Source organism: Lissotriton helveticus, chromosome 4_1 (assembly GCF_964261635.1).
Source record: "Lissotriton helveticus chromosome 4_1, aLisHel1.1, whole genome shotgun sequence".
In the NCBI taxonomy this organism is placed as follows: domain Eukaryota; kingdom Metazoa; phylum Chordata; class Amphibia; order Caudata; family Salamandridae; genus Lissotriton; species Lissotriton helveticus.
In genome coordinates this window covers 437,830,768-437,849,726 of record NC_136063.1, presented here as the reverse complement: position 1 = coordinate 437,849,726, position 18,959 = coordinate 437,830,768, and positions in this window count along the sequence as shown.

The window sequence follows — 18,959 nt, the reverse complement described above, 5'->3', positions numbered from 1 at the left end:
TAGAAGGTGTGAGTATTAATAGGGCATATGGGTTGTGTTTTTCATTTGGATTAAAAGCTGGGGTTGAGTGAGTGAGTGAGTGATTGAAAGTATCAATAAGTTGTCGAAGAAATTGATTGAAGATTTCAGGCTTGTCGTAGTTCGAAAGATCCTGGGATAGAAAACATTAATTTGGAAAACTTGTTTGCAGGATTGAGGTGTGGTGTGTGAGGTACCATCCCCTACACCGGTGACATAGTATTATTACGTTTTGTTGTGTCTGATTAGCATTAATCAGTGTTTGTTGAACCTAATCGGGCAAACAGAAGAAACTAAATTGATTTGGGTGTTTTCACACTCGTTGAGATTTCATTTCCGAATGTGAAGTGTATTTTTGGATGAATGTACTACTTACTTCCAGAGTACAGCAAACAAAATGGTGTTTTAGAAATACATAATTACAGTTGTACAAGTATGAAGGTGAGCTGCTGCAAGGAGTGGGGTTTTGTATCAGTATTTCGCACTGGAATTGTGTTTTCGCGATTGAATCTCTAAAAGTGATACAGTATTTTGATTTGTTATTAAGAACTGTGAAAAATAATAACTGGTATTTAATTGGTCCAACAGGAAATTGACATATACGGAACAATTAACATTAGGTTCAATTGTGTTGTTTCAAATTGATTTATTATTATGAAAGTGTCCACGAAAATTAAGAACTTGGTGAGGGGATGCTACAATTCTAGTACGCAAAGGGGAAGAGGCCACTCCTGAGGGTACTCCTGCATATATTATGACTACTGAGCATGGTTTAAACACATGCACTTGGCTTTGCCAATGGAGTGGAATCACAGAGAAGGAAGCTCAATTGAGATTTCCTAGATATGGGACATTTAACACTAGAATCCTTGATCATTTGAAGGGAAAATTTCACAAAATGAAGCAACAACCTAGACCCCTTCAGTATGAAGCTCTTAATGCTTAGGAAAGAGTTGCTAGGGAGCAAGAGAGGGAAAAATACCAGAGGAGGACTAATAGTGCAGTGAAAAATTATGTGAATGCCCTATAGGACGAAGAGCAGTGCAGATAGATAAAAGCTTTTATTGTAGGAACTAGATTGTATCAAGTACTTACCACAGAGGTTGCTAAGAAAGGAAAGGATAAAGATCCCTTCAAGAAAGAAGAGAATGAGTCACAAGACACAGATTAAGGGGATAAATATTGGAACAAATGTTGACTTCCAGACCCCCACCCCATGCGATCACTACAAAGCAAAGTGAATCAGGCGCTAGCACTAGTTCGACAGTGCCTACTGCTCTGGCACATCCAGGTGCAACCCCAAATGATTGACTCATACGAATATTGCAGATTACCTCACCAGTAATAGAGCAACCACAAGTTACCGTTCTAACTGTGACTACTATAGCGCAAGTGACTAGTATAGTGCCAGTGCCTGTTGTAGTGTTCAATCTGTAACCAGGATAGTAGCAAGCGCTCCTCCACTTGTGGAGATAAGACCTGAGACTCAACTAGTTTCCAGAGGTTTATCCACCTCTGGATTTGTTCTGACTTCCCAGAACTCACAGATAGTTGCCTAGAAGCCACCACTAACAATCCAACAATAATAGATGGAGGGATGTTAGTACTCACAGCCCCAGTATCACCAGAAGAAATAGTTCCACCTGAATAGGGATTTATAGTCTGGTTTAATGAAACAGCGGGACCTACTAAAGCAGAGAGTGCAGGAACACCTGAGAAATCAGAGGTTGAGAAGGAGAAGCCCTTAAACCTCACTCAATTGAAAGTTGAACTGTAAGAAATAATAAGGGGATGTTTGGAATTTGAGTTCATAGAACAGTACCGAAGGAAAGAATTAATGTACTTGTTCAAAAAGGTTATGAGAAGGGCAGCTTTAGCTCATGACAGATTAACAAAACTAGCTCAAAAATATGAAAAAGATCTTACAAAAAGTTTGCATTTACACAGAAGTTATGGGGTACAAATGGATGACCCAGCATTCAACAAAATGAGGATTACAGGACTGCGTTTGCATATTGTAGAATTGGTCAAGTGCATTTCCAGGTGTAGTGAGACTGAAAAAATGGAAACCAAATGGGCTAAGAAACCTGAGAAGAAAAAGAGGGAAGCAGCTATTACAGGGAAGCAAGACAAAGAAAGTGAAGAGAGATGACAGTTTACACACGCAGGAGGAATGTATGTATATGTTCTTTAGAGTCGAGGTGATTTGGCAGCATACATGAACAATGTTTTGAAATTGAGAGATAAGCCCATGCAGTGGTATGCACAAGTTGAATAATTTATTAAAAAAAATGTAAAATGCTGTGGACAGATTTTAATACATTCTTTGACATTGTGGTACCTGCTAATTTATGAGCTGAATGTAAGACTGTGGTATAGTGGCCCAGTGAGGAACAGGCCAGAGTGGCTAGGGCAAATGTACAGTCTCTTACGGTGATGGAGAAGTATGAGGTAGTTATTACCTTTTTGAAAGGCAGAGTACCCCTGAAAGATATGAACTGGCTTAGAATAAAAGAAACTACACAGAGCCAAAGGAGATTATACATGAGTATTATGAGAGATTGCTGCAGGTGTTCCAACAGCACAGAGGACGTGAATAAACTCAGGAGAAGGATATGGGGATTTTTGTACCTCTATTTGTTCTAGGGTTGAAGCAGCAATCTGTTCACACATAATTCAAAGTGTGATTTGTTGGTAGAATGAATCACTTGATGAAATCCTGAGATTTGCAAAATGCTGCAGCAATGAGAGACATGAAGCAGAAAATAATAAAAGAAATGTATGTTGACACAAGCAAAGCTGACTCAGAAAGTTTTTCAGAACCCTTCTTTTTAAGGAAATCAAGGAGTTGTCCCATGGCCTGGTTTTCCAGGAAATCGAGCAGGAATTAATATGTCATAGGGTAGATGAAGATGTGTTCTTGTGGGTACAGGATTTTGGATCGGAGAGTGCTGCTATGAAAAATGTTACTGCCTATCACATCTACCATAGAATTGGACACTGGAAGAGGGAATGTCCATATCATCCTGATAATCCAGGGCGAAACGTATAAGTGCAATGAGATATGCAGACCCGAAATGTGCCCAAACAACAAATGTAAATGCCAATGCAAGAACAGGCTCCAATGATGCCTGTTGCACCTGCACAAATGGGGAATCCCAGGTTAAATCTAAATCAAATACCAAAAATAAATACCAGTCCATTTCAGAATGCCATGCCACCATTTCAGAATTCAAACTAGAATGCATTATAACAATTCACTTTATTTGAAAATAGTGTTTCCGGTTCAGATAATTCCCAATTATGGTGCCAGAGAGAGGAGGAATATTGTGTACCTGGCACAGTCTTAGAGGTAGACCAGAGTGACCACTATGTAGAGCCTGAAGTTTATGGTCAACCCATATTGTTTTCATTGATACAGGTGCTACCGGTTCCACTGTTAGAACAGTGGAAGTCCCAGATTCACCTCTCTTGAGGAATACTATCCAGGTTGTGGGAGTTAGCAATAAACAAATAACCCAGTTTCAAAGAAAGTCCTAGTACAAATAGCTCATTTAGAGAAAAACACCAATTTGTTGTTTGTGATTCGAGCCCTATGAATCTGTTAAGGAGAGATTTGTTGTGCAAGTTAAATTACACCATATATTGCATGCTGGATGCTGAGGCTTTCCAGACCCATGATGAGGATGTAGATTTCAAGATGGCCAGACAGCAGACTGAAATAGGAATGTTCCCTTTGCTGACCCTTAATGAATTGCCAGAGGATTTGAGAGAAACGGTGAATACAGAAGTTTGGGATTTTACGAGGAAAAACACTGGACTTATGAAAGGTGTAGAACCAGTTAGAGTCACTGTAAGGGCAAATGCTGTTTATCCCAGAATGCCACCATATCATTTGACACCATAAACAAGTGAAGGAAAAAAGCCAGTGATATATGATTTGTTACAAACAGGGATCCTGAGAGAATGGAGTGGAAGTCAATGTAATTCTCCAATGATGGGCTTACAAAAGCCCAAAGGAAAATTTAGAATACTGCAGGATTTGAAGAAGGTGAATAAAATTGTAGTGCCCTGTTGGTCCATGGTACCAAATCCAGCTACTATACTGTTTCAAATACCATGCACTGCAGAATGGTTTACAGTTATCAACCTGTGTGAAGCTTACTTCTCAGTGCCATTGCACGAAGAAAGCTAGTTTATTTTTTAATTTGTATACAGACAGTTCATCCATCTTTAACCCGATTCTGAAAAGAAATCTGGAGACCATGCAAATGGCATACAATTCCACCCATATGCAATTTGCAGATGATTTGCTTGTGGCATCAGAAACACGAGATGCATCCAAGCATGACACCATTCCATTTTTTAATTACCTAGCTGAAAATGGACACGAAGTGTCTCTATGGAAACCGCAGTACTGTCAAAAAGAAGTTCAGTATGTGGGGCACAATATTGTGAAAGGTGCTAGAAAGGTGTCCCCAGAGAGAGTGGAAGCGATCTTGCAGATGATTCCACCACAAACTCATAAGGAAGTGAGGAAGCTTTTGGGAATGTTTGGCTAATGCAGGCAGTGGATACCAACATTTCCCTTGTTGGCAAAACCTCTACTGAGGATGACACACAGAGATGTGTCTCATCCGAATCCTTGGACAACGAATGTGCAAAAGCATCCCTAGTGCCGAAAGAGAAGTTGTGTCGTGCCCTGACACTAGTAATGCCTGATTATACAAAATAATTTGCATTGTTTTGCAGTGAGAGAGATCGGTGCTCGCTCTCAGTTTTGACACAAGAACATGGAGGGGCTCGAAAGATCATAGCCTATTTTTCTGCCACACTTTACTCTGTAGCGCCCGTTCTTCCCAGTTGCCTTAAAGTGGTGGCCGCTGTAAGTACTACCCTGGAAAAGAGTGGGACCTTAGTGATGGGTTGCCCTTAAACTGTCATAGTCTCACACTCTGTGAAGCTACTGTTCAAATGAATCAAAATACAGTATCTGACCCATAACAGGCTGATCAGTTATGAGCAAAACATAATATCCTCCGACAATATCCTTCTAAAAAGGTGCACTATCCTAAACCGTTCAACACTGTTATCTGTAAATGAAGATGATGCAAATGGGAAAAGAATGAACACAGAACTAAGCATCAAACCCCAACCCAACATTAAGGATGAACCCCTGACCGAGCCTGACCATGTATTGTTTGTAGATAGCTTATGTCTGAGAGGGAATAATGGAACAAGAGCAGCATATACGGCGTGGACTATAAATTATGTTGTTGAAGCTTCATGGCTTCAGAGACAGTTTTCTGCTCAAGTAGCTGAATTGAATGCTCTTACCAGAGTTTGCAGTTTAACTGCACCAATAAGAGTCACCAACAGCTCATACGAGTTTGGTGTTGTCCATGATTTCGAGGAATTGTGGTCTCAGAGGGCTTTTCTTACTTTCTCAGGAACTCCGATAAAGAACAGGACAAATGTCCAAGACCTATTGGAAGCTCTACAATTACCTGGAGAAATTGTTGTAGTAAAGTGAGTTTGTTCATCAAAATGGAAGCACATATGTTGCCATGGGAAACTAATACGCTCATTCTGTTGCAGGGTACTGGGCACTACTGGCCTGTACATTAAATGGAGGGTCACATGTGAGCCCAAAGATGAGAGTTATTTTGCAATTTTGATGAAAGTCACTGACACTTGGAACAAGTTCAAATGTGTGCAGGCAAATGTGTCATAACAATACATTGGGTAAAAGTAGGTTGCCAGAAAGAAGCAAACATCATTTGGATGTCAACTGATGGGAGATTTGTATTACCAGATAGCTTGCTGTTTCCAATGACATGGTAATACCATGGGTATACACACTTATGAAGGGATGCAATGGTGAGACTGTTCAGGCAACATTAGTACTACCCAAGTTTCTGTATGCTGGCAGAGGAGATTTACATAGGTGTGTAACCTGTCAACAACTACATGCAAGCAAAAGAATATGTTACTTTAAAACACATAGGGAGATCAGGTGTTCCCTTAAACAGGCTGCAGGTGGATTTTCTCAAGATGCCTGTACATAACGGGCTGAGATACATCTTTGTGATTGTTTGCATTTTCTCAAGATCGGTGGAAGCCTACCCAACATGGTGAAACAACAGCCTAACCATAGCCAATTAGTTATTGCGAAAATTGATACCTAGGTTTGGCATGCCGATTTCTCTTGAGTCAGATAGAGGAACATAAGTGATGAAGATGATTTGTACAGTCTTGCATATTGAACAAAGATTACATTACAGTTATAGGCCAGAACCCTCTGGTCTTGTCGACCAAATAAACAGTACCATCAAATCCAGATTGGCAAAGGTTTGTGCTTCTACCTCAATGAAGTGCCCAGATGCCTTACTTTCTGTGTTGATGACCATCCGAAGTATCCCAGGGAGAAAGTACTGCTCGCCACACAGTTTTTTCTCAAGCAGTACCTGCATGGTGAGGAAGAGGAGGAGGGCAGCCCGGGGACGCCACGGTAAAGAGGTAAGTGGTTTTTAGTTTTTTTTAAATTACTGGTAACTTATATCTTATTAGGCGGTGGAGGTGGGTGGCGTAGCGGAGCTCCACGGAGTTTGTGTCCAACTCCGTGGTCCTCCGCATAGCCCTGCTATGCACACTACGCCCAGGGTTAAAGATTAGACAGCTAGAGTTGTCCCGAAAATGGCAACAAGCACATATGGAGCTTTGCTCATTCTTAATGCAGAATTAGTTGCTATACCGTCAATGGTTCTACAGGACCGTATTCATTTGACATCTTACTTGCAGAAAAGGGCGGAATCTGCAGGATGCTCAAATTAAATCACTACTGCACATACATACCTGACAAGAATAAAAATATTAAAAGCTTTGCAAAGAACATTTCAGGATTTGAACCTTGGAGATACGTGAATTGGAAACAAGTCTGTTTGAAAAATTTGGGAAAGGGATTGCAACAATTGAGACTGGTACATAGCAGGAAAAGGGATATTGAAGGCTATTCCAATGTCAATAATAATAGTGGGGTTTTGTCTAATATTTCTTTATGTTCTGTTCTTGAGCTGCAGATATGCACTACATAAAAGAAGGAAAAATTTACAGAGAAAATTATATGAAAATGATTTGGGTCTAAGGGGTTTTATGAATGACGATTACATGAAATCTTTTACATTAAGAGGTTAGAAAAGGAAAAGACTAGACTCAACTGGCTACAAAGGTGCCTTTTCTGATGAACTCACATGTGAAACATAGTTGTATGATGATTTAGAAAATCATGAGAGGAAACAATTTGATAGAGAAGACATGATAACGGAATGCTAAAATGTACCTTGACAATAACATAGAGAATGCTTAACAGAACAAACCGTAGGAAAAAGTGCATTTCTTAAATGTGTAACAACAAACTAGCAGCTTATTAATTGGCAGAAAGCTCCTATTTTCAGCGTGCTTACATGAATAGGCTTCATATTTTGTCTTTTTCTTCAATATTTTGCTGTAATATGTGTCATTGTTAGAAAATGTGCTAGATTTGAGACATGCTAGATATTAATGTTTCATTTCATAGAGAAGTCCTTTGTTACACAATGAGACACTGAACAGCTAACAGAGTAGGGTTGCAAAGGTTCTCATGAGAACCTTCCTAAATGTATCTTTTTGTAATATGCTACAGCCGCATTGAATAACATCATGTCAACATGGGCGTTTCCTGTGGAAATGGAAAGGAGAGACGATGGAGCAAAGGGAGATCCCTCAACATTGACTGGAAATGACTTAAGCACCTGCTTTTGCAACATATGTTTTATGCCTATCTATATAGTATATGTTCTTAGCTGGAGAGTTATTACATTCTATGCACACCTACCCTGCCATGCCCCTTATCATTTTGTTGTGCTAGCTCTAATTACTGTAAGCTACTGCTAACGGTAAATTTCTTATTTTCCTTACCTTTCCGGAGGAAACTTTCTTTCTTTATGCCGAATCATGGCTACTACTGTGATTAATTGCCTTCTATCTTAGATTGACGGATGCTACTGCAACGGTTGGGGAACTTGTCTGAGTTTCCAGTACTGCTCTTAATGAGGACTTATCTCTCTTGTGACTATTAGCTTGATGCTCCAAATCTTTGCTCTTTCCCAAAACAAACTCTTTATAGGTTTCATGCTAGGTTAGATTATGTCCTTTAGATTAAGAGAAAGGGACTATTTCCTTTATGGAACACACTGTTATTTTTCATGCTGCCTCTAGCCAAAATTTTCCTTTAAATTTCTGTAACTGGATATATCTGACTAATCTGATTAAAAGACAAACATATTATTAATCTCTTAATGAGAAATAAAACTTTTACATTTTAAAAAAATCTCACTTCATTGACTAAAATCTAAACTGCTGTCAGTGGATGCAATTCGATTTGTGCTCCATTCAAACAGGGCGGCAAAGATCTGTCGACCGAGAGACGGAGTGGACGTGGAATTGGAGATGTCTGGCATCAGTCAAATGTTTAAACTGTTTGTAAATTTCCACACTATCAGCATCTCAGACAATTTACACATTGATAGAGTGTCAGAGGTGCCAGCTGCTACAAATGGAAGCATTATGGTAGGGTGGCTAAAGTGCCACGTTTGCTACAGATTTTCTTTATGAATTCCCCTCCCACTTCCTGAACTGGTCATTGGTTGATCTCACTTAGTTTTTGATTTTCATGTGACAAGCTCAATGCATTTAATGTAATTCTCAATACAAGCTACAATTGAAGAGTAGGTGGCTCCACATTCCTCTGGCTGCAGAAGTTAACGGTAAACTGCAGGGGTCGGTGCCAAAATCAATACCCAGTGTGGCTTGCTTACAGCAGTCTTTACAGAACAGATGCACAGAAGCCTGAAGCCCAGCAGCCCTCAGCACTGATAGGTTGAGAGGAGAGCGATAGTAGAAATGAGGGTTGCAAAAGAGTGAGAATATGCATGTTTGCTAAAAATGTTGCTACATTGCTACATCTTGCTTCATTCATAACCTGTAGCTCTTTAAACTGGAGGTTAGTGGGAGGAATATAACACCCCTTACTATTAAACTTCACGTATATAGTTAAAGAACATCTTCTATTAATCTCCATGGATCGGAGCAATTAGACAGCTCCCTTGCGGTTCAGCACTTTTCGTAAGGGTTATCATGGACATTTAGGACTTACTTCCTCATAGAGATGACTGGATGAGAAAACAGAGGGCCTACTCTTACCATCAGGATTACTTTGAGCTACAATAAGACACCTATCATTTCTACGAGATTAATGGAAGATGTTCCAATTTGAGGGCTTATTTGTTCAATTTTAAGAGCCTTGAGAAATTCGGGAATTGATGAAACGTGTCGGCTGCCAGTAGACTTCAAGAAATGGACTCTTCTCTTGACAAGAAGACATGGAATTACTCCTAACATATTAAACCTGTACCAATTGATTTATGAGACTACACTCTTATTTCTTACAACGTGTCACTTTTTCTACATAACAGTTCTTGATTAATTACTACATCATTTTCTACATTTGCCTTCGTGTGTGCTTCAGTATTCATAAATTTTTTTTTAAAGTATAACTTTAATCCTAAAGTAGGTTAAAAACTATAAGGAATATCATTTGTCTTAGAAGCTGTTGCTCTAGAATAATGATTGTAAAATATGAAGCAAGACATTGACCATGAGACTAAACAAGGTTACCTCGCATCTTTTGTACACTGATTAACAAGGTTTCATTCTAAGCAGATATATTCCTAAACAAGTTGCAACTGTGCTGGTTTTCAACCATTGCTTTTTAAAAAAATATATTTTTATTGAAAGTTTTTGAAACAATTTTACCCCTCCCACCCCCCTCCCCCCACAGGACATTCCGTTTCAATACGGATTGGAACAGACAGTATAAACATCCCATTAAAGTAGAAATCACTTAAAATAACACTTCAAATAAGAAGATAGAAAACGAGAAATAAGGAAAAGACTAAATACTAATTAGACCATAGGGAAGCAGTGAGTTATAATCAAACAAAAATAGTAATAACATTATTAGGAATAAAATTAGAGCGGACAGAATTCTGTCTAACAAGAAAGAAAGGGGGAAGAAAATTTTTTAACATATTTAATTTAACCCACCCCTTCCCTCCATTTATTTATTGGGGCCCATATCTGAAGCCCCTTTATTCTCGCTTTTTTCCCCCGCCTGGCATATATCGCATTTTCTAGATTACAACTATGCAGCAGCCTGGCTACCCAGTGCTGCATCGATGGTGGTGTTCTATCTTTCCAGGCTGTTGCTATACATAGACGTAAGACTGCCATAGCTACAAATAGAAAATATTCTTGGCTCCGGCATGGAGTCTCACCTGAGACCCCTAACATAACTAGCTCTGGGGTTAGCCTAACTTGCAGTTTCAGTACCCTATCAAAAAATTCCTCCATAGCTTTTATTAAAGGTTGCAAATCTGGACAGGTAGCAAACATATGCATTGTATCGGCCTCATTGCTATCACACCTGGGGCAGGTAATTCCCTGCGTTCCCCCCCATTGAGCTATTTTTGCCGGGGTGTAATACAGTGTGTACAAAGTTTTATAATGCTGTGCTTGCAAGGTTGACGAACAAAGAATTTCACATCCATACTTTAGAGATTTCACAAACACTCCCCGCTCTATCCCCAATCTATTAATCCATTTCAGCTCTGCCTTTTCTAGATCATCATCTCTATTCTTAATTAATTCTGCGTACAATCTGCCAATTGTACAGTCTTGCCCCCCCTCAATAATCTGCAGTATTAAATTATTATCAAAACCTCTAAATCCCCCGGTTTTACTTGACAAAAAGCTTCTTACCTGCAAATATTTAAAGAAACTTCTTGAGCTCAGCCCAAATACCCCTTGGAGAGTCGAAAATTGGAACATGCCCTCAGAACCCATAATGTCCCCCACCTTCTTAACCCCGAGCCTTACCCACTCCCCGAAGAATACATCCCCAAATATATCCTGTGGGAGACTGGGATTCCTGGCCACTCTTGTATGGCCATTGAATCTACCCAAGCCAAAGCTCTTCTTAAATGCCTTCCAGATCTTGTATGCCGCGTCTACTGTTTATGATTTGTTTTTTTTATAGAAGCTCGGCTCCGTCTGTTTCAGAAGGACATTCTCTGCCTCCTCTCCTAATATCAAACCATATATCTCCTTGGACCCTGTATGTTGTATTGCCTCCATTTCAGCCCCACCCAGAAGACTTGATATTTGCTGTAACGCTGCAGCCCAATAGTACAGCTTTAGATCGGGCATGGCCCAGCCCCCTCGTTCCCGTGCTAGTGACATAAATCTCAACGCCCTCCTGGTTTTGCCATGGGCCCATATGAACCGATTAAACATTTGCTCTATTAATCTAAACCAACCAACATTAAAAAATAAGGGAATAAACCTAAATAAATACAGGAACTTTGGGAGGAGGTTCATTTTAACAAAGTTCACACGACCTACTATTGACATATGGATATTATGTACCCTGTCCAATTCTTTTTTAGCCTTACTTATTATTGGGCTAATATTTATTTCAACCAGCTGGTCTAGATTTGCAGTAATAGATACTCCCAGATACACCCCCTCTGTCACCACCCGGGAGTCTGTGCATTCTGTACTTGTATTATGTATAATTTGTGTCTTTGCTTTGTTTAAAGCGTAGCCCGCAACCCATCCCAACTTGTCTGCCTCTGATTCTATCTCCCTAATGGCCTCTGTTGGCGTTGCTGTAATAACTGCCAGGTCATCCGCATACGCTAATACTTTACAAGGACCCATCTTTGTTACCAGGGGTTGTATCTGTGCATTACATTCTAACTTATCAATTAGTTGGTCAATATACAACGCGAACAACAGGGGGGAGCAAGGACACCCCTGCCTGGTGCCGCGCGAGATATCAATAGATTTTGACCATACAGCGTTCACCCTTATACATGCAGTCGGATTCTTATACAATGATTGTATTGATTTCAAAAACCTTTCCCCACATCCTACTTTCCTCATTACTGCCCACAAGAACTGCCATGCCACACGGTCAAATGCCTTCTTAGCGTCTAATAGGAGGACTGCCATGGGTCCCGCTACCCCCTCTTGTGCTATCGCCTGAGCATCAAATAAAGTAATTACTTTTCTAATATGCTGTGTCGTCCCCCTATTTGGAATGAACCCATGCTGGTTCCTGCTGACTACTCCTCCAATTACACCTGATAACCTAATAGCTAGCGATTTCGAGAAAATTTTAACATCCAAGTTAATTAAAGTAATAGGACGATATGACCCAGGGTCACTCGGTATTTTACCCTTCTTTAGAATTATAATTATATCAGCCCCCGCCCAACTTGCCGGGATTGATACTCCTTCCTGAGCCGCAGCTATCATTTCCATTAAATCAGTTTTAAATGTTCTAAAAAAACCTTATAAAATTCTCCTGGAATCATATCCGGCCCAGCAGCTTTACCTGAAGGCAAGCTGAGCATAGCCTCCCAAATTTCCTCTTCACTCAGTGGGGCCCCCAACGCCTCCTTGTCTTCCTCTGATAAAACTCTTCTTGGAATACCCCCTAAGTAATCACTTATGTCCTCAGTTGATCTAAGCTGTTTCTCTGTATACAATTTAGTATAGAATTGCCTAAAAACCTCCAAGATCTCTTTCTCTTCCGAGACTATATTGCCTCTTGTGCCCTTTATTTCTCTGATTTTCCCTCTTGCAGCTCTCTGACTTGTTCTGACTGCTAGGGTGTGACCCACTTTTTCGTTATATTCGTAGCAGTTTTCCCTTCTTGTGTTAAAGATCTTGGCAGCCCTCTTCGCTAGACTCTCTTCTGCTGCGCCTTAACTATCATAACCTTTAAAACCTGCTGTACAAGATATTCTCTGCCCATAATGGCCTGTACCAGTTCCTGCTCTGCTTCTAAGACTGCTCTATTTAATTGATCTGAGGTTTCCTTTATTTTTTTCTGTTTAGCCAGGCTGTAACTCAGGGTCTCGCCACGAATCCTGGCTTTAAAAGCATCACAAGCATTCCCTATTGCAGTACTACCCCTATTGATGTCCCAAAAATCCTTAATCCATACATGCATACGTTCTACATAAACTGGATCTGCCAGGAGCTCTCTTTCAAATGACCACGTCCTTGTTTTCCTCCTAAAACCATCTCCACAAACTGTCAGGATAAGAGGGTTATAGTCAGATACTATGCGTGGTAGTCTCTCAATGCGCAAGTTGGTATGAGAAAATCCGGCTGGGAAATAATAATCTAATCTAACACAAATTTTATGTGGAGCTGAGTAATAAGTATATCCAGGTTCGGAGGGTTTCAACTGTGCCCATACATCACATAATGAGTTGTTATCAGCCACCCTGTGGATTGCACAGCGGACTCTTTTTTTCCTACCTAAGTAATGACCATTTGTACCCAGACCTAACCCGTCAGCCCCATTTATATTAAAATCACCGGCTAAGATTATCTTAGGTGCCCAATTTGCCAACTCTATATCCAAGAAATCGAATACCTCCGGATCATCCTGAGTGGACCCATATACTGAACCTAATGTGACCCACTCATCCCCAATCCAGCATTCTATCAAGGCCCACCTACCCCACTGGTCTTCCAGTTTCTTCCTGGTCTGTGTCTCAAACCTCTTTGTCAGAATGGCCACTCCCCTTTTCTTAACTCCCTGTTTGGAATAAGCTATCACACGAAACCCTAATTGCTCCAGTAAAAACAGCGTATTCCCTTCTATATGGGTCTCCTGCAAGAAAATAAAATCTGCCCGTCTCTTTAAGCAACACAGCAACTTTTTGCCTTTTGCACCTATCGTTGAGACCACACACGTTAAGTGTGACTAACTTAATATCCATATTGTTTATAGTGCTAGTGCCCATTGCAACTAATGATGTTCACAATAATCCTACTTTCCCATACATGTCATATTGCATTCTTAATTGCTTTCTTAGCTTCCCCCATGCCTCTTTGATATGTCCGCCTGCCCCAGCCCTTGTTCCAAAACAATCCTGTCCCTACCACCTGTCCTGTGTACCCCTGTCCCCCCCCCTTACAGGCAAATAGGTCAGAGCTGACCTATGTATGGCTGCTTCCTAGCCCGTTGAAGTGCCGCATTCCCCTCTCCCCCAACTCAATAACCTTGCTAAGTTTTCAGTGCGTGTGCCTTTATTATCTAATATCTATTACAATTCTCATGTACCACCAGAAGGAACAAAAAAAGAGGAAGTAGAGGAAAAAGACCCCCCTCCCATTTATTACATCACTAAGAACCGCTCCTTTTTATGTCCAGAAAGGATGTCCAATTTCCATTAACTTATGTCTTTAATATGTCTTCGTTATGTTCAGGGGATTTGAATGCCCTTCCGGGAGGCCCCTGGTCTAGCTTTCTCTTTGATTTCCTCCAGGAAGGCTTGCGCCTTAATCTCCGAGAAGAACATCCTTGTCTGTCCATCCACAATTATTTTAAGCCTGGCAGGAAAAAGCAGATAAGCCTCGCATCCTTGTTTCTGAAAAGGATCGATCAACTGGCGTAGCCTCCATCTCCTTTCCACTGTGACGTGTCAGAAGTCGGGTCTTGCAAAGAAGTTTACCCCTTTAAACATACATCAATCTTGTGGCCTGGCCCTGTCCATGACATCTTGCCTGGCCAAGAAATTCCCCATAAATACCAACAACGCTCTTGGTTTTTCTTTCTGCGAGCCATGGTAAGACTTTTTTTGAGTTAAAGGGAATCTATGTGCCCTCTGCACTTCCGCATCCCAGTCCCATTTCACCATCTCTGGAAATGACTCCTTGAAAAGTGTGACTACGAAGGCCCTCGGGTCCTGCCCTTCCACTCCCTCCTGTATCCCCAAGAGCCTGATGTTGTTTCGCCTCTGTCTATTTTCAATGTCCTCGAGTTTCCAGTTCATATCCTCTGTGGTCTTGACTTGTGCCTCCTTAAACTCCTGCCACCTGCCACCTGGAAACCTCATCCTCCATTTTCCCGGTCCGTTCCTCAACCTCTATTTCATTCTAAGCAGATATATTCCTAAACAAGTTGCAACTGTGCTGGCTTTCAACCATTGCTATTACTATCATGATTAGACAGACATTATAAATCAAGGACGTACACTCAGAGAAGGGATTTGACAGAATCAACTTAAATTTTCTCTGGCCACCTCTGTTAAAGTTGACTTTTGGCATCAAATGTGTTACAGTTATTAAGACTGTAAATATATCCTTATTTGGATTGCCCCATAATTAATGTACTTTTAGCAAGGAAACGCCTCTAGAATAGCTGGCAGTGCTATATCCTCTACCCTCCAGTTTTATATTTTTTCATAATCTGAAACTTAATCTGATTCTTCTTTATTCAATTGTTATGCTCTAACCATTCATTTGCTTCGGTTTAGCCAACATGTGTTTGGTCCTTCATCAGGGCTAACCAGTTCCATACATAAATCATACAAACTCTCTAACTTTCCATAAAATCCAAATGTATGAACATCTCATCAAATCCAAGTCCCAAATTTTGAAAAATGGTGTTGTTTCTTGAGATCCCTAAGTCTAATCTCAAATTCAACAACATTCATAATCCAACCCCCTAGATTTTCAAAGGTCCAACTCTTCCAGGCAACTGCATGTGTGTAGTTTGCATGCATTCATTTAAAATGGTACCTTTTTGTGTTTTGTGGAGAGCTAAGTAGCAGTTTCTCCACTCTTGAAACACCACATAATTGAATAAAAAACTTAGAAGGATATAACCAGAGATACCCTGGTTACTTACCGGTAATCTTCATTACTCCGAGTATTGTCATCCTCGCCACATGAGTTACAAAGTGAGCTTCAGCTCCACACCAGAACCCTCAAAAGCAAATCAGCCTCCCATGCCTCCCACCCCTCCCCAACATGGCCGACCACCGTCACCCTTGACCTAGTATAAGGGGCGGGTCGGCCCACCCCACTTCCTGTAGAACTACCAATCTCCAAGAACCAATAAAGCTGATAGAAAAACAAGGCGGGAGGGATGGGAACGCATGTGGCAAGGAAAACAATAGTTGGAGTAATGAAGATTACCGGTAAGTAACCGGGGCATTACCTCCTTGTAAGTCTTCCTCGCCACCAGTGTTACAAAGTGAGCACATACCCAAGCCTGGCAGCTTCATGGAAACTTACAAGAAACCACAGAAAACGGGATGAAGCAAAACAGCAGGGGCAATCCACAAACAAATGGAAAACAACTAAGAAGAAGCACAGAAGGTGGGAACATCAAGGAAGAAACAGCCTGAATACTGCCACAGCAAAACCACCCGCCGCAGAACCACCCAACACCACCCGGTAGTGCTCCATGAACATGAGAGGGGAGGACCAAGTCACGGCCGATGGACAGGCACAACCTCTGTAGAAACCCTCTTGAATGAGGCCCAGGAGACAGACAGACCCAGGTAGACAAACCCTGCACATGGGCCGACACCACAGGACCCAAGGCAACATAGTCCAGCAAAATAGCCTGCTCGACCCACCGACTCAGGGTGGAGAGGGAAGGTTTATGGTCAGACCAGACAGGTCCAAAAGAGATAAACAAGTGGCCACAGCAGCAGAAAGATGCAGCCCGCTCCAAAACACAGCACGCCAGACTACGAAAAGAGGGAGAGCAGAATCCACCTCAGACCCAATAACCAGAGGGAAAAGAGGCAAAACTACCTCCAGGGACTGGATGACAACTGAAGGCACCATGGCCAGAAACTCAGAATCCGGACACAATCCAATGTGGTCAGGCAGAACCCACAAGAACGGAGGAGAGCACAGAAAAGAACCCAGCTCCCCTACCTGACCAGCAGAGATGATGGCCACCAAAAATACCACCTTCATAGGGAGGTATGTGATATCCAAGGACCCCAGGAGCCCAAGAAGATCCTCTTGAAAGGTCCACAACACCAACGGAAGATCCCAGTATGAGGCAAGGTAAAGAGCCCTGGGACGATGCAAAAAGCAACTCCGAAGAAGCCGGGCCACCAAAGGAACCAACCCGTCCAACAGAGAACTGCGAAAAGCCCGCAAGAATGCCCACTGAACCTGCAGAGCAGAAGGGACCAGGCCCAAGGCAGAACCGTCGGAAAGGAAATCAAGCACCCCCAATGGATCCGCAGACGGAAACAGTGAGGCCAAACCTCCTGAAACACACCTCCGAGAAAGCAACCCAACAGCGAGGACAATAAAGATGGGCGGCAGTAGCCCCGAAACAGCTCCACCACCTCAAGGGAGCAACCCAGAGCCAGCAGGCTCATCTTTCAGAGCAAGACCTGAAGACGAAGTTGGCGCAGAATCCCCACCAGAAGGGGGGGTCCCGCAAAGGTTATGGGAGAACCAGGATCACTCAGTACTCCTGGACTTCCATCTCAATCAGAAGAGGAAACTAAGAGAGGCGACCCCAGTTGGGAACCACCAACAGAACAAATACCCTCTTCTGGAGAATCCTGTACAGAACTTGGGGAACCAAAGGAATCAATGAAAAGGCATAAGAAGGGAGCCCGACCAACAAAATTACATCCATTCACCATGCCCCTGTGCACGGGAGGAGAGGGCAGAAGCGAGGTAGGTGAGCCAAGAACTTGACTGCCAACAGAACCACCATCGGGTACCCAAACTGGGCCAGAAACAGATGGAACACTGCCGAAGGAAGCGGACCTTGCAAACCCCCTGTAAATTGAGGTAGCCCCTCACCAAAAGCTTACAGCACCTTTGAATCTCAGGCGGTCCCCAATCCAGGAACTTACCAGGCCCGACAATGCTCAACCCCTGAGAGCAGACAAGATCAGCCGTTGGTAGGGCGGTATGGGCATCGTTCCTGAACGTCCCCCCTGACCAGAACGCAATTTCTTCGTAGAGCTGAGCAAAACCTCAGATAATGCAGATGAATGGCCTACATTTCCCAGAAAGTGGACCAGCAACCCGCGTGCAGGTGATCCCACCAACCCAACACAGATTGGGAATCCAAAACCGCCCCCCAGCGCTACCAACCGGGAAGGGGACACTAAAAACGGAAGATCCATGGAGAGATTGAGTCCACCAACCACCAACCACCAATCCAGATCGGACCGCATCAGCAGAGCTATAACCATCGGCATATTGCAGTCCGTGGAACAAGTAGCCCACTGGGACCAAGGATGGGACACCAATAGGCACAGAAGGAGACGAGCCCAAGGAAGCACATTTACAGTTGCTGACATCAACCCCTTCACTCTAAACCACTGATGGACCGGGACATAATCCAAGGCCAGGAGACCACCCAGATCCCTCCCCAAGGACGCCCTCCAGTCCACAGGCAAGAACACCATCCCCTTGACAATATCCAGGTGAACCCCTGTGAACACCAAGCTCCAGATGGGAGTCTAATGTGGTTGATCAGGAACCCATGATGGTCCAGGACCTCGCAAACCCGCTAGACATGATAAGTCCTCTTGGAGAAAGTAGAGGCATAGATCAGCCAGTCATCAAGGTACGGAATACCGAAACCCTTCCCTGTGAAGGATCCCAACCAAGGCCAACACTTCGTAAAAACTCCTGGGGCAGAAGACAAACCAAAGAGGAGGACCTGGAATTGAATGTCTCCCATGCAAAACCGGAGGAACGCTGAGATGAAGGGTGGATGGGCACATGGTGGTAGTCATCCAGCTGATCCAAAGAAGCCACGACTTCGCACTGAACAGGTAATGGAAGGATGCCCCGTAAAGAGAGCATTTTAAATGTAATCCAAGGGATTAAGGAAATCACCCCTTCAAATCCAAAACTGGACGAAAGTCCCCAGAAACTCTCCTCACCAGACAAAGGCAGGAGTAAACTCCAAGACCCCTCTGACAAGCCGGAACTGGATGAAGGGCACCATTGTTGAGAAGATCCAGAATGCCTGCCAATAG